Raw genomic sequence first — 12,785 nt, 5'->3', positions numbered from 1 at the left:
AGACAGTCCAGGGAGGGAACCACTGTAACACCATTTTCTTTTCTTTTCTTTTGAGACAGGGTCACCCAGGCTGGACTGCAATGGTGCAATCACAGCTCACTGCAGCCTCAACCTCCTGGACTCAAGCTCTCCCACCTCCACCTCCCGAATAGCTGGGACTACAGACGCATATCATCACACCCAGCTAATTTTTGTATTTTTTTGCAGAGATGGGGTTTCGCCATGTTGTCTAGGCTGGTCTTAAACTCCCAGGCTCAAGAGATCCACCTGTCTCAGCCTCCCAAAGTGTTGGGATTACAGACACGAGCCACCGCACCAGGGCTTGTAACACTATTTCTTTGGAACTGTCTTTCAATGAATCCAAAAACCAGCCTGCAGGGCAGCAACATAAATTCTGACAGAAGAAATGGCTTCTCCTTTGTGAATAACTGCTTTACAGCAACTCCTTTCTGTTCCAGCAAGTCTTTTCTCTCCCCAACAAAATTCCTTATCCTCCGGTGCCGTCATAAACAGCAAACTGCCCAAAATGGCAACCTTTCAGCCCCATGTTAGGATCCCAGCCCCCAGGGTACTGCACTGGACTGTCTCTCGAGCACAATCTCCACACTCGGAGGAACAGAGAAGCTGGACCCAACTGCAAATCTGGACCAACAGCCGCCAGAATCGAAGCCCTCCTTGTGGCCTTTCCCCTCTGCCCCTCCCACCTCACTCTATCCCATTCTCCCCGTGTCTCTTCAGCACCATAGCCTCTCCTCCCCACCACTTTTTTTATTTCTGCCCACTCAGGTAAAAGCTGCAGCAGGTTCCATCCCACGGCGCTTACCTAGGACAAATAAAGATGAAAGCTTTTTTGTTTTTTTTTTTTGAGACAGAGTTTCGCTCTTGTTACCCAGGCTGGAGTGCAATGGCGCGATCTCGGCTCACCGCAACCTCCACCTCCTGGGTTCAGGCAATTCTCCTGCCTCAGCCTCCTGAGTAGCTGGGATTACAGGCACGCGCCACCATGCCCAGCTAATTTTTTCTATTTTTAGTAGAGATGGGGTTTCACCATGTTGACCAGGATGGTCTCAATCTCTTGACCTCATGATCCACCCGCGGCCTCCCAAAGTGCTGGGATTATAGGTGTTAGCCACCGCGCCCGGCCAGATGAAAGTATTTTTAAGGCCCAGCGCAGTAGCTCACGCCTGTGATCCCAGCACTTTGGGAGGCCAAGGCAGGGGGATCATGAGGGTAAGAGATCGAGACCATCCTGGCCATCATGGTGAAACCCCATCTGTGCTAAAAATAAAAAAATTACCTGGGCGTGGTGGTGTGTGCCTGCACCCAGCTACTTGGGAGGCTGATGCAGGAGAATCGCTTGAACCTGGGAGGAGGAGGCTGTAGTGAGCTGACACTGCACCACTGCAGTCCAGCCTGGCGACAGAGCGAGACTCTGTCTCAAAAAAAGAGAAAGACAAAAAAGAAAAAAGTATTTTTGTTGTTGTTGATGTTGAGATGGAGTCTCACTCTGTTGTCCCGGCTGGAGCGCAGTGGCACCATGTTGACTCACTACCACCTCCACCTCCCAGGTTCAGGTGACTCTCCTGCCTCAGCCTCCAAAGTAGCTGGGACTATAGGTGCCTGCCACCATGCCTGACTAATTTTTGTACTTCTAGTAGAGATGGGGTTTGGCCACCTTGGCCAGGCTGGTCTCGAACTCCTGACCTCAAGCAACTCTTTCACCTCAGCCTCCCAAAGTGCTGGGATTACAGGGGTGAGCCACTGCACCTGGCCAATTAAAGTATTTTCTTCCTCCTGGTGGAGGGAGATTTCACTCCTGTGAGGGTGAGAGGATGGAAAGTTTCTGACACTTTGGTCTTTTCCCTGCTCTGAAGGAGAAGTGCGTGCAGCTGTGCTGAGTAGGTTGCATTTAAGGATTACCGTATACATTCCGATAAATACCCTGAGTGATTTCCTTCCCCTCTCCATGTTTCCAGCTGAACTATTTGTCAGCTCTTCTTGTGGGAACCCCAGTGGTCTCTAACGGAAGCTGCATATCTGCCTCTTTGTTTGCTGTGGATTGATACTCATCTTGCTTCTCCTCGGAGTCCAGCCCTGGGCTCCTAGCAACCGTACAGAGAGAGAGCCCTTCCCTCCAGCAGACATCCTCTGCCCCACCATCTATTCCCAAAGCAAATTCCAGCCTGTGCTCTGTGCGTTGCCCCCAACCCTCCCAGATCTGTGGGTATGAGATTTGGGCTCATTCGTAGAGCAACATGTCAGAATAAAGTAATTATAAAAGCTAATATTCTTCAACATAATGTTCAAAAGCCAAATGAAGAGCCTGGTGTAAAATCCACACTAAAGAAACATCTGGGCCTGGCATGGTGCCTCACCCTGTAATCCCAGTACTTTGGGAGGCCGAGATGAAAGGACCACTTGAGGCCTGGAGTTAGAGACCAGCCTGGCCAACATGGCAAAACCCTCTCTCTGCTAAAAATACAAAAATTAGTCAAGTATGGTGGCAAACGCTTGTAATCCCAGCTACATGGGAGGCTGAGGCAGGAGAATCGCTTGAACCTGGGCAGGCAGAGGTTACAGTGAGCTGAGATCGGGCCATTGCACTCCAGCCCGGGCAACAGAGCCAGACTCTGTCTCAAAGAAAAGAAAAGAAACATCTATTGCTTACGCTCAGTCTAAATACAACATTGTTCAAACACTTTTGCTAACTTTTAAAATGTTTCTTTCTTTCAAATACAGGATATGGGACTTCTCTCTGGTTTTAGAGTTACCCATTTCCCTGTTGACTCTGGGTCACCAGGAAGTACAAGGATTTCCTTCTCCTTCAGCCACTGTGTTTTTGTTTTTTTTTTTTTCTTGTAGTCCACAGTTCATACCTTCCTTCTCTCCTTATTCATCCCCAGGGAGGATGCCAGGGATGAGTGTGGGAGGCACCCAGGAGGGTAAGCTTTACTTAAGGTTAAGCGATAGTTAATGTATGGACTGAATTCAGCTCTACTCACTAACTCTGTAACCTTGGACAAGTTAGCTTAACCTCTTCAAAGTTAAGCCAATGGTAGTACTGACACTTTCTCCTGTACTGGCAATTTCTTTCTTTCTTTTTTCTGGATACGGAGTTTTGTTCTTTTTGCCCAGGCTAGAGTGCAATGGCATGACCTTGGCTTACTGCAACCTCCAATTCCTGGATTTAAGTGATTCTCCTGCCTCAGCCTCTGGAGTAGCTGAGACTACAGGCTCCCACCACCATGCCCAGCTAATTTTTTGTATTTTTAGTAGACATGAGCTTGCTTTCTTTCTTTCTCTCTCTCTCTCTCTTTCTTTTTTTGACAGAATCTTGCTGTGTTTCCCAGGCTGGAGTGCGGTGGCGCCATGTTGGCTCACTGCAACCTTCCAGCTATTCCACCTCAGCCTCCCAAGTAGCTGGGACTACAGGCGCATGCCACCATGTCCAGCTAATTCTGTATTTTTAGTAGAGATGGGTTTTTACCATGTTGGCCAGGCTGGTCTCGATCTCCTGACCTCGTGATCTGCCGCCTCAGCCTTCCAAAGTTCAGGGATTACAGGCGTGAGCCACCATGCCCAGCCTGTACTAGAAATTTCTGTATTATAATAATAGTACTTATATAATATTTGCAGTAATAACTTCTGTGCCTTAATAATAATTTCTGTACTAATAGTACAGATAGTAAAATGTCTGTGGCACCAGTAATTTAGTAATAATTCTGCACAATTTCTGTTCTATACCAAAATGCTAAACTTTTTTGTCAAATGAGGCTAATATAGTTATTCTGAGTATTAGATGCAGATAAGCTGTTCAGAGTATAGCACATAGTACATGGTTAATAAACGTTAGCTATTATTATTATTGATGAGGACATGTGTCTTCTAGTCCTTCTCCCTGAGCCTTTGTACCTACAGAAGCTTGTGAAGAAAATCTGAAACTGGCTTGTTTTCAGGTCTTAGTACAGAAAAGACAGTCCCTGTGAGTGATCTGTGGAGAGAGGAGACCATCACCTTTCCCTGGGACGTCTTCAAGGAGTTTGTGCACTACCTCTCCAGATTTGAGAAGAATTTGTTCCTCCCAAGAAGAGGAATGAGGATGAAGGGGTTGGAATGAACCACATGGTCATGAAGGAAGGCTGTTTTCTCTCTGGATACAGTAGGGATTTTTCTCAGAGGGACAGGGATGGTGATCAGAGGGGAAGAAAGGGGAGCAGCTCTCTGGTTTGGGGTGGTAACTTCTGACTGTCCCAGAAAAAGGCATCTTCAGGTGTAACGAAGAGTCCAGCGGCAGGAGAGTGAGAGCCCCAGCGACAGTGCACGGGACCCAGGCCTGGAATAGAAACAGACTTTGCAAACCTTGCATGGCTCTAAGCAGAATGAGTGGGTGTTTGGGGGAGGGAACAGGAGTGTCATCTTCCTCACCTCCCTTTTCAGGAGGAGACACCGACCGCGTAGAGATGAGCTAAATCGCTTCAGCGTAGCCCTTTCGATGACATTTTCTTTTCTTTCTTTCTCTCTCTCTCTTTCATTCTTTCTTCTTTTTTTTGGGGGGTATGGAGTCTCCCTCTGTGGCCCAGCCTGGAGTGCAATGGCGTGATCTCGGCTTACCACAACATCTGCCTCCCGGGCTGAAGTGATTCTCCTGGCTCAGCCTCCCGAGTAACAGGGATTACAGGCACCTGCCACCATGTCCAGCTAACTTTTTGTATTTTTAGTATACATGGGGTTTCACCATGTTGGCCAGGCTGGTCTCGAACTCCAGGCCTCAACTGATCCTTTCACCTCGGTCTCCCAAAGTGCTGGGATTACAGGTGTGAGCCACCGTGCCCGGCCTTTAATTTTTATTTATTTATTTTTTTGATTAATTTTTTTGGGGCAGAGTCTTGTTCTGTCACCAAGGCTGGAGTGCAATGGTGCCACCTCAGCTCACTGCAGCCTCCACCTCCCAGGTTTAAGTATTTATCTTGCCTCCGCCTCCTGAGTCGTTGGGATTACAGGTGCGCACCACACACCCAGCTAATTTTTTGTATTTTTAGTAGAGACAGGGTTTCGCCATGCTGGCCAAGCCAGACATTTTAATTTTTAAAATTTTATTTTATATTTAAAGACTTCTCAAGTGCAGTAGCGAGAAGGAGGGAAAGAGTTTTCTCTCTGGAGAGAATAGTTCTATCTGTAACTAACTGTGAATAATCAAAGTGAGATAGATAGCTCACTGCCTTCAGACCAGTTGCATTACATTTTTAAATCAGACTTTTAGGGCTTCATTTTGTTCTTTGTATTTAATTTAATTTATTTTTATTTTTATTTTTTGAGATGGAATTTTACTCTTGTCGCCCAGGCTGGACTGTAGTGGCATGATCTCAGCTCACTGCAACCTCAGCCTCCTGGGTTCAAGTGATTCTCCTACCTCAGCCTCCCGAGTAGCTGGGATTACAGGTGTGTGCCACCACGCCTGGCTAGTTTTTTTATGTATAGTAGAGATGGGGTTTCACCATCTTGGCCAGGCTGGTCTAGAACTCCTGACCTCAGATTCAGCATAGAGATGAGCTGAATCACTTCAGGGTGGCCCTTTCGATGACATTCTAATTTTTATTTATTTATTTACTTTTTTTTTTGAGACGGAGTGAGTCTTACTCTGTCACCCAGGCTAGAGTGCAATGGCGCAATCTCAACTCACTGCAATCTCCGCCTCCTGGGTTCAAGCAATTCTCTTGCCTCAGCCTCCTGAGTAGCTGGGATTACAGGTGTGTACCACCGCTCCTGGCTAATTTTTGTATTTTTAGCAGAGATGGGGTTTTACCATATCGGCCAGGCCGGTCTTGAACTCCAGACCTCAGGTGATCTGCCCGCCTCAGCCACCCAAAGTCCTGGGATTACAGGTGTGAGCCACCGCGCCCAGCTGTATTTTATTTAAATGGAGACATCTCTGAAATGATTTGGAGTAAAAAAGTCCATGAATTAAAATCAACTGTTTCAAATATTTTAGGAAGTAAAACAGAAACACCAATAACAAATAAAACCATGTATGATTCCCCAACACCACAATCACCTCCACCCCGATTTTCTACTTTCAGCCTGGCAGTGCCACGTCTCTGTCCTCAGAAGCCTGGAGTAGTCACCAAACAAAAACACTTTGTTTTATCTCCTTCCTCACACCACCCAGATGCCAAAAGGAGAAAGAAGGCCAAGGGGAAGAAGGCAGTTCCAGCCACTGCTGTTGCGAAGAGGCAGGAGGCCAGGAAAGTGGAGAATCCCATGTTGGAGAAAAGGCCGAAGAATTTTGGCATTGGACAGCACATCCAGCCCAAAAGGGACCTCACTAGCCTTGTCTAATGGCCCCAGTTTATCAGGTTGCAGTGGCAAAGAGCCATCCTCTGCACATGGCTAAAAGTACCTCTTGCAATGAGACCGTTCACTCAGGTCTTGGACCCCCAAACAGCGACTCAACTATAACACATAAGCTGGCTCACCAGTACGGATCACAGACGAAGCAAGAGAAGAAGCAGAGGCTGTTGGCCCAGGCTGAAAAGAAAGCTGCCAGCAGAGGGGACATCCCCACTAAGAGACCACCTGTCCTTCGAGCAGGAGTTATCACTGTCACCACCTTGTTGGATTACAAGAAGGCTCAGCTGGGCTAGGCGCCGTGGCTCACACCTACGGCACTTTGGGAGGCTGAGGCGGGCATATCGCCTGCCGTCAAGAGTTCGAGACCAGCCTGGACAACATGGTGAAATCCCATCTCTACCAAAAATACAAAAAAATTAGCTGGGCACAATGGTTGGTGCCTGTAATCCCAGCTACTTGGAAGGCTGAGGCAGGAAAATTGCTTGAACCCGGGAGGTGGAGGTTGCAGTGAGCAGAGATCGCACATCACTGCACTCCAGCTTGGGCGACAGAGTAAGAATTCACCTAAAAAAAAAAAAGACTCAGCTGGTGGTGACTGAACATGATGTGGATCCCACTGAGCTAGCTGTCTTCTGCCTGTCCCCAGCCTGAGCTTCATCATTCGGAAAGTGGGTGATGATAGTGCACATCTCTGTGTTGTGAAATAAAGATCCCTGTCTGCATTATCAAGGGGAAGGTAAGACTGGGACGTCTAGTCCACAAGAAGACCTGCACCACTGTCACCTTCACACAGGCTAACTCGGAAGACAAAGAAGTTTGGCGTAGCTGGTGGAAGCTGTCAGGACCGATTACAATGACAGATACGGTGAGATCGCCATCACTGTGGAGGCAGTGTCCTGGGTCCCGAGTCTGTGGCTTGCATTGCCAAGCTGGAAAAGGCAAAGGCTAAAGAACTTGCCACCAAACTGGGTTAAATGTACACTGTTGAGTGTACATTTAAATAAATAAAATAATACAGATTATCCTTCCAAAAAATTCCCGCCCCCCAGACAACTTGCAGAGGTGGAGTTATTTATAAACCTTCCTTCCTGTGCTAAGCCCATGCACACCTCTGAACTGAATGTGGAGAACTGAGCTGAACAGTCTTCACAAAACAAGTGCAGCTTGTAGTAAAAGAAGAGATCCTGCAGGATGATTTCATTTCTCTAGAGTGTCTAAAACAGCAACTTCACAGAGACAGAAAGTAGATCAGCGGTTGCCTAGAGCTGGGGGTAGGAGTGGGTATGAACCGAAAATGGACATGAGGAAACATTTTGGGGTAGTGGAAATGCTCTAAAACTGGAATGTGGTGACGGTTGCACCACTCTGCAAGCTTACTAAAATAATAGAATCGTACACTTACAATGGGCGAATTTTAGGGTATGTAAAGTTGCCTTAATAAAGCTGGTGCTTTTGAAGTTAGCGTAGGTAACTGATTGAAATTCGTATGCCAAATAGCACTGGTTAGCGTCTGCATTAGGGTCCTGACTGCAGCTGGCAAACCATGTGAATTGAAATAAATTATTTCACATCCCCCAGCCTCAATCACCTCATTTGTAAAGTGGGTGATGATAGTGCATATCTCAAAAGGCAGAGCACCAATTAAATGAGATAACTTAAAGATTCCTTTTTTTTTTTTTTGAGACAGAGCTTCACTCGTGTTGCTCAGGCTGGAGTGCAATGGTGTGGTCTTGGCTCGCCGCAATCTTGCCTCCGGGGTTCAAGCGATTCTCCTGCCTCAGCCTCCTGAGTAGCTGGGATTACAGGCATGCACCACCATGCTTGGCTAATTTTCATATTTTTAGTAGAGACGATGTTTCTCCATGTTGGTCAGGCTGGTCTCAAACTCCCGACGTCAGGTGATCCACCTGTCTCGGCCTCCCAAAGTACAGGGATTACAGGCATGAACCACCATGCCTGGCCAATTTACAGATTCTTAACACATTATATTTTACTTTAGAAATGAGAATGCGAGAAGGTAGGGAGGGGTGTTGATCCTTTTTTGACTTGGAGAGGGAAGGACATTCTGAATTTTTCAATGAGAATGATCTGGAAGGAGCAAGCTCCAGCACTGTCATAGACTCTCCGACCCACCCATTCCCCTGTGCCCAGTGGGTTCACATTTCCACTCTCACTTTCCAAGGGCCTTGGACATTGACAGTCACCTTCTTCTGGGTCACGTTGCAAGGATAAAAGGCAGAGTATTCATTATCTGACAGAAGAATTGAGTGGCAGACTGCAGGAGCTCAGGCCCCTAGACGACTGTCCCAGACTGACTCCCATAGGAGACATTCTATTATGTCTGCCCTAAAGCAGACATAATCTGGTCAACTTAATGTGCAACATGGGTTCCTCGTGCCCAGATAAATCCAGAAAAGTCAAGGCTGGTTACTGGGAGCAAAATGAGATCAGTCAAAGGAGGCAATGTGGGAGAAAGAGGGATGGGCCCAAGGCCGGATGGAGGGTTTGTGCTCTCATTGTATGTGGAGTGCACTTTATGCTGAAGCTTTTACGAACGTGACATGGACAGGATGAAGTAGCCGCAATTATTATTATTATTTATTACTTTTGAAATCGAGTCTCACTTTGTTACCAGGCTGGAGTGTGGCAGCGTGATCTTGGCTCACTGCGGCCTCCGCCCCCCATGTTCAAGTGATCCTGTACCCTCAACCTCCCGAGTAGCTGGGATTTCAGGTATGCACCACCACGCCTGCCTAATTTTTGTATTTTTAGTGGAGACAGGGTATTGCCATGTTGTCCAGGCTGGTCTCGAACTCCTGAGCCCAAGGGATCCACCAGCTTCAACTTCCCAAAGTGTTGGGATGACCGGCGTGAGCCACGGAGCCCGGCCTAATTCTTAGAGGAAAGAGGCATACGGTTGCGTTATTCGTACCCTCACAAACTCCTCCCACTCTGTTCTTGGCAGGCTGGCCTGTTCATTCATTCATACCACATACATCACCAAATTCCTGCTCTCACAGACCTAAGACTGCAGTGGAAGACAGACAATAAAGAAATAATCAGGCCAGTGCTGATCCCCGCACTTTGGGAGGCCAAGGCGGGTGGATCACGAGGTCAGGAGATCAAGACCATCCTGGCCGACATGGTGAAACCCCGTCTCTGCTAAAACACAAAAAACTAGCCAGGTGTGCTGGTGCACGCCTGTAGTCCCAGCTACTCAGGAGGCTGAGGCAGGGGAATGGCTTAGACCTGGGAGACGGAGGTTGCAGTGAGCTGAGATCGAACCATTGCATTCCAGCCTAGTAACTGAGCAAGACACCCTCTCAAAAAAAAACAAAGAAAGAAAAGAAAAGAAATAATCAGGCTGGGCATGATGGCTCACGCCTGTAATCCCAGCACTTTGGGAGCCCAAGGCAGGCGGATCACCTGAGGTGAGGAGTTTGAGACTAGCCTGACCAATATGATGAAATCTTGTCTCTACTAAAAACACAAAAATTAGCTGGGCATGGTGTCATGTGCCTGTAATCCTAGCTACTCAGAAGGCTGAGACTGGAGAATCACTTGAACCCGTGAGGCAGAGGTTGCAGTGAGTCAAGATCAAGACATTGCACGCTAGCCTGGGCAACAGGAGTGAAACTCCATCTAAAAAAAAAAAAGAAATAATCAAATGACTCTGTAATCTAAATGCTAACAAGGAAAGGATGTGCAAGAGGCATAATGGCTTAGACCGGGTGGTCAGGAAAGACTTCTCTGAGGAAGTAACATGTTAGCAGGGCTTTGAGGGAGCAAAAGGAACAAAGGCTGGAAGAAAGAGCACTCTTGGCAGATGGAAGCGCACATGCAAAGGCCCTGGGCTCGGTGTCCGCTCCGTGTGTTCAAGGAGCACAAGAAACCAGTGTAGCTGGGGCAGAGTGGGAAGGAAGCAGTGTGGTCGGAGATTATTTCAGGGTGATGGTCAGGGCCCAGGCCTATGGGCTTTACTGGCCGTGACAAACACATGGATTTTATTTCAGATGCGAAGAAAAGCCACTGGAAAAGTTTTGAAAGGGTTGCAAAGTTTAGGTTACCCGAGCTGTTGTGAAGAATATGGGCTGGGCATGGTGGCTAACGCCTGCAATCCCAGCACTTTGGGAGGCCAAGGTGGGAGGACCAGTTGAGGCCAAGTGTTGGAGGCCAGTCTGGGCAACATCGTGAGACTCCATCGCAACAAAAACTACACAAATGAGGTGAGTGTAGAGGTGTGTATGTGTTGTGTCAGTCAGGAGGCTGAGGTGGGAGGACTGCTTGAGCCCAGGAGTTGGAGGGTACAGTGAGCTACGGTCGCTCCACTGGATCCAGCCTGGGCAATAGAGAGAGAGCCTGTCTCTCAAAAACTCAAAGAATGTGTAGGAACTTTCTCACCAAACTACTACAGGATTCCACCCCAAAGCAGCCCCTTTACCGGAGAAAGTCTCATGGTCTTGTCTAAGGTGGGAAGGAAAGTGGGCTATGGACTCTGAATTGCCAAAACGGGGAGATGGATCTCTCCTCCTGTTTTCTCTTCCTGGTGGGTCTGCTCTTTCCCATTTAGGCCTCATACATGGAAATGTCACCCTCTCCTTTTTTGCCCTGAGAATCAACGGGTTTGTTTGTTTTAGGAGGTTTACTTTTACAAACAATTCGGTCCCCATCAATTCTCTGACACTGCATCTTGAAAACACTGAAAAAAAAATGTTTAATAAGATTTGGAGGAAATTTGCAATTTAAAGTGTTTTAACAGAAAAGAAGTCAGTGACCTCCCTTTGTGCCATGAATGTCTCTCTCTTTGTTTTCTTAAAACATCTCTCAACTCTAAGCAGATCTCCACTGCCTGAATTGAAAAAAGACCCCAGGTAAGTAAGGCTTTCTGGCCAGAGACGCACTTCCATAAAATAACCTGAAGAACTAGGGCACCGAAAGGCTATAGGCACCTGCTCGGGCTGCCGTAACAAAGCGCACTGTCAGGGTGTCTTCAACAACACAAGTGTATTTTCCTCACAGTTCTAGAGGCTAGAGGTCCAAGACCAAGGTGCCAGCGGGACTAGGTTCTGGTGAGGCCCCTCTCTTCTCTGCTTGGAGACAGCTACCTTCTCACTGTGTCCTTGCGTGGCCTTTACTCTGTCTGTGCTTGGGGCTTGGGGGAGCTCAGATGTCTCTCTCTTGTTTGAAGAACAGTAGTCCTATCTAATTAGGACTCCAATCTTACAACCTCATTTAACCTTAATTTCCTCTTTAATAGCTGGATCTCCAAATGCAGCCATATTGGGGATTAGGGCTTCAACATATGAATGTGGGGGTAGGGGGCTAGCGCACTTCATAGCAGAAGTTCTCAATAAATGTTCAGTTAAGACATGGGTAAATGAATGTCTGGATATCCTCAAACTATCAGAGACCTCTGATGGAGCATGAGGTAAAAACAGTGGCTCAGGTGGAGAAATTATAGACCTATGAACTAAATGACGCAGAACCTATATAAATCAGTCATGTTCCTCTATATCAACAATAACCCACTAGAAAATGCAATAACAGGCTAGGCACAGTGGCTCACACCTGTAAACCCAGCACTTTGGGAGGCTCAGGCAGGTGGATCACGAGGTCAGGAGTTCAAGACCAGCGTGACCAACATAGTAAAACCCCGTCTTTACTGAAAATATGAAAATTAGCCAGGCGTGGTGGCTCATGCCTATAATCCCAGCTACTCAGGAGGATGAGGCAAGAGAATCACTTGAACCTGGGAGGCAGAGTTTGCCGCAAGCGGAAATTTCACCACTGCTTAGCCTGGGTGACAGGGCGAGACTCCGTCTTAAAAAAATAAGAAAAGAAAATGCAGTCACAATTAAGACTCAGTTTAAAAAAATATAAAAATAAAAAAAAAATAAAATAATTTTTTTTTTAAAAAAAGGCAGGGCATGGTGGCTCACGCCTGTAATCCAAGCACTCCGGAGGCCAAGGCGGGTGGATCACCTGAGGTCGGGAGTTCAAGACCAGCCTGACCAACATGGTAAAACCCCATCTTAAAAAAAAAAAAAAAAGACTCGGTTCACTGTAGTAACAACAACCTTAATAACTCAAATTTTACCTGACAAAGAATATATATAAGACCCCTAGGAACACAATTTAGAAATGCTATTAAAGCACATTTTAAAAGGAGAGAGGCCAGGTGTGGTAGCTCACACCTGCAATCCCAGCAGTTTGGGAGGCCAAGGCAGGTGGATCACCTGAGGCTAGGAGTTTGACATGAGCCGGGCTAACATGGTGAAACCTCATCTCTACTAAAAATACAAAAAAAAAAAAAAAAAAAAGAAAAAAATTAGCCAGGCTTGTTGGCACATGCTTGTAATCTCAGCTACTCGGGAGGCTGGGGCAGGAGAAACGCTTGAACTCAGGAGGCGGAGGTTGCAGTGAGCCAAAATCAAGCC

At 47.1% G+C, this 12,785-nt stretch overlaps 1 protein-coding gene across 6 annotated transcripts in view; it reads right to left on the bottom strand.

Moving 5' to 3' along the window:
* FAM81A (family with sequence similarity 81 member A) overlaps positions 1-12,785 on the bottom strand; it is a 172,030-nt gene that overhangs the window by 125,145 nt on the left and 34,100 nt on the right. The gene's annotated exons all lie outside the window — the stretch shown is intronic.

Source organism: Callithrix jacchus, chromosome 8 (assembly GCF_049354715.1).
Source record: "Callithrix jacchus isolate 240 chromosome 8, calJac240_pri, whole genome shotgun sequence".
In the NCBI taxonomy this organism is placed as follows: domain Eukaryota; kingdom Metazoa; phylum Chordata; class Mammalia; order Primates; family Cebidae; genus Callithrix; species Callithrix jacchus.
Note: the sequence above shows the minus strand (reverse complement) of the source record. Positions and strands in the feature narration are given on the sequence as shown.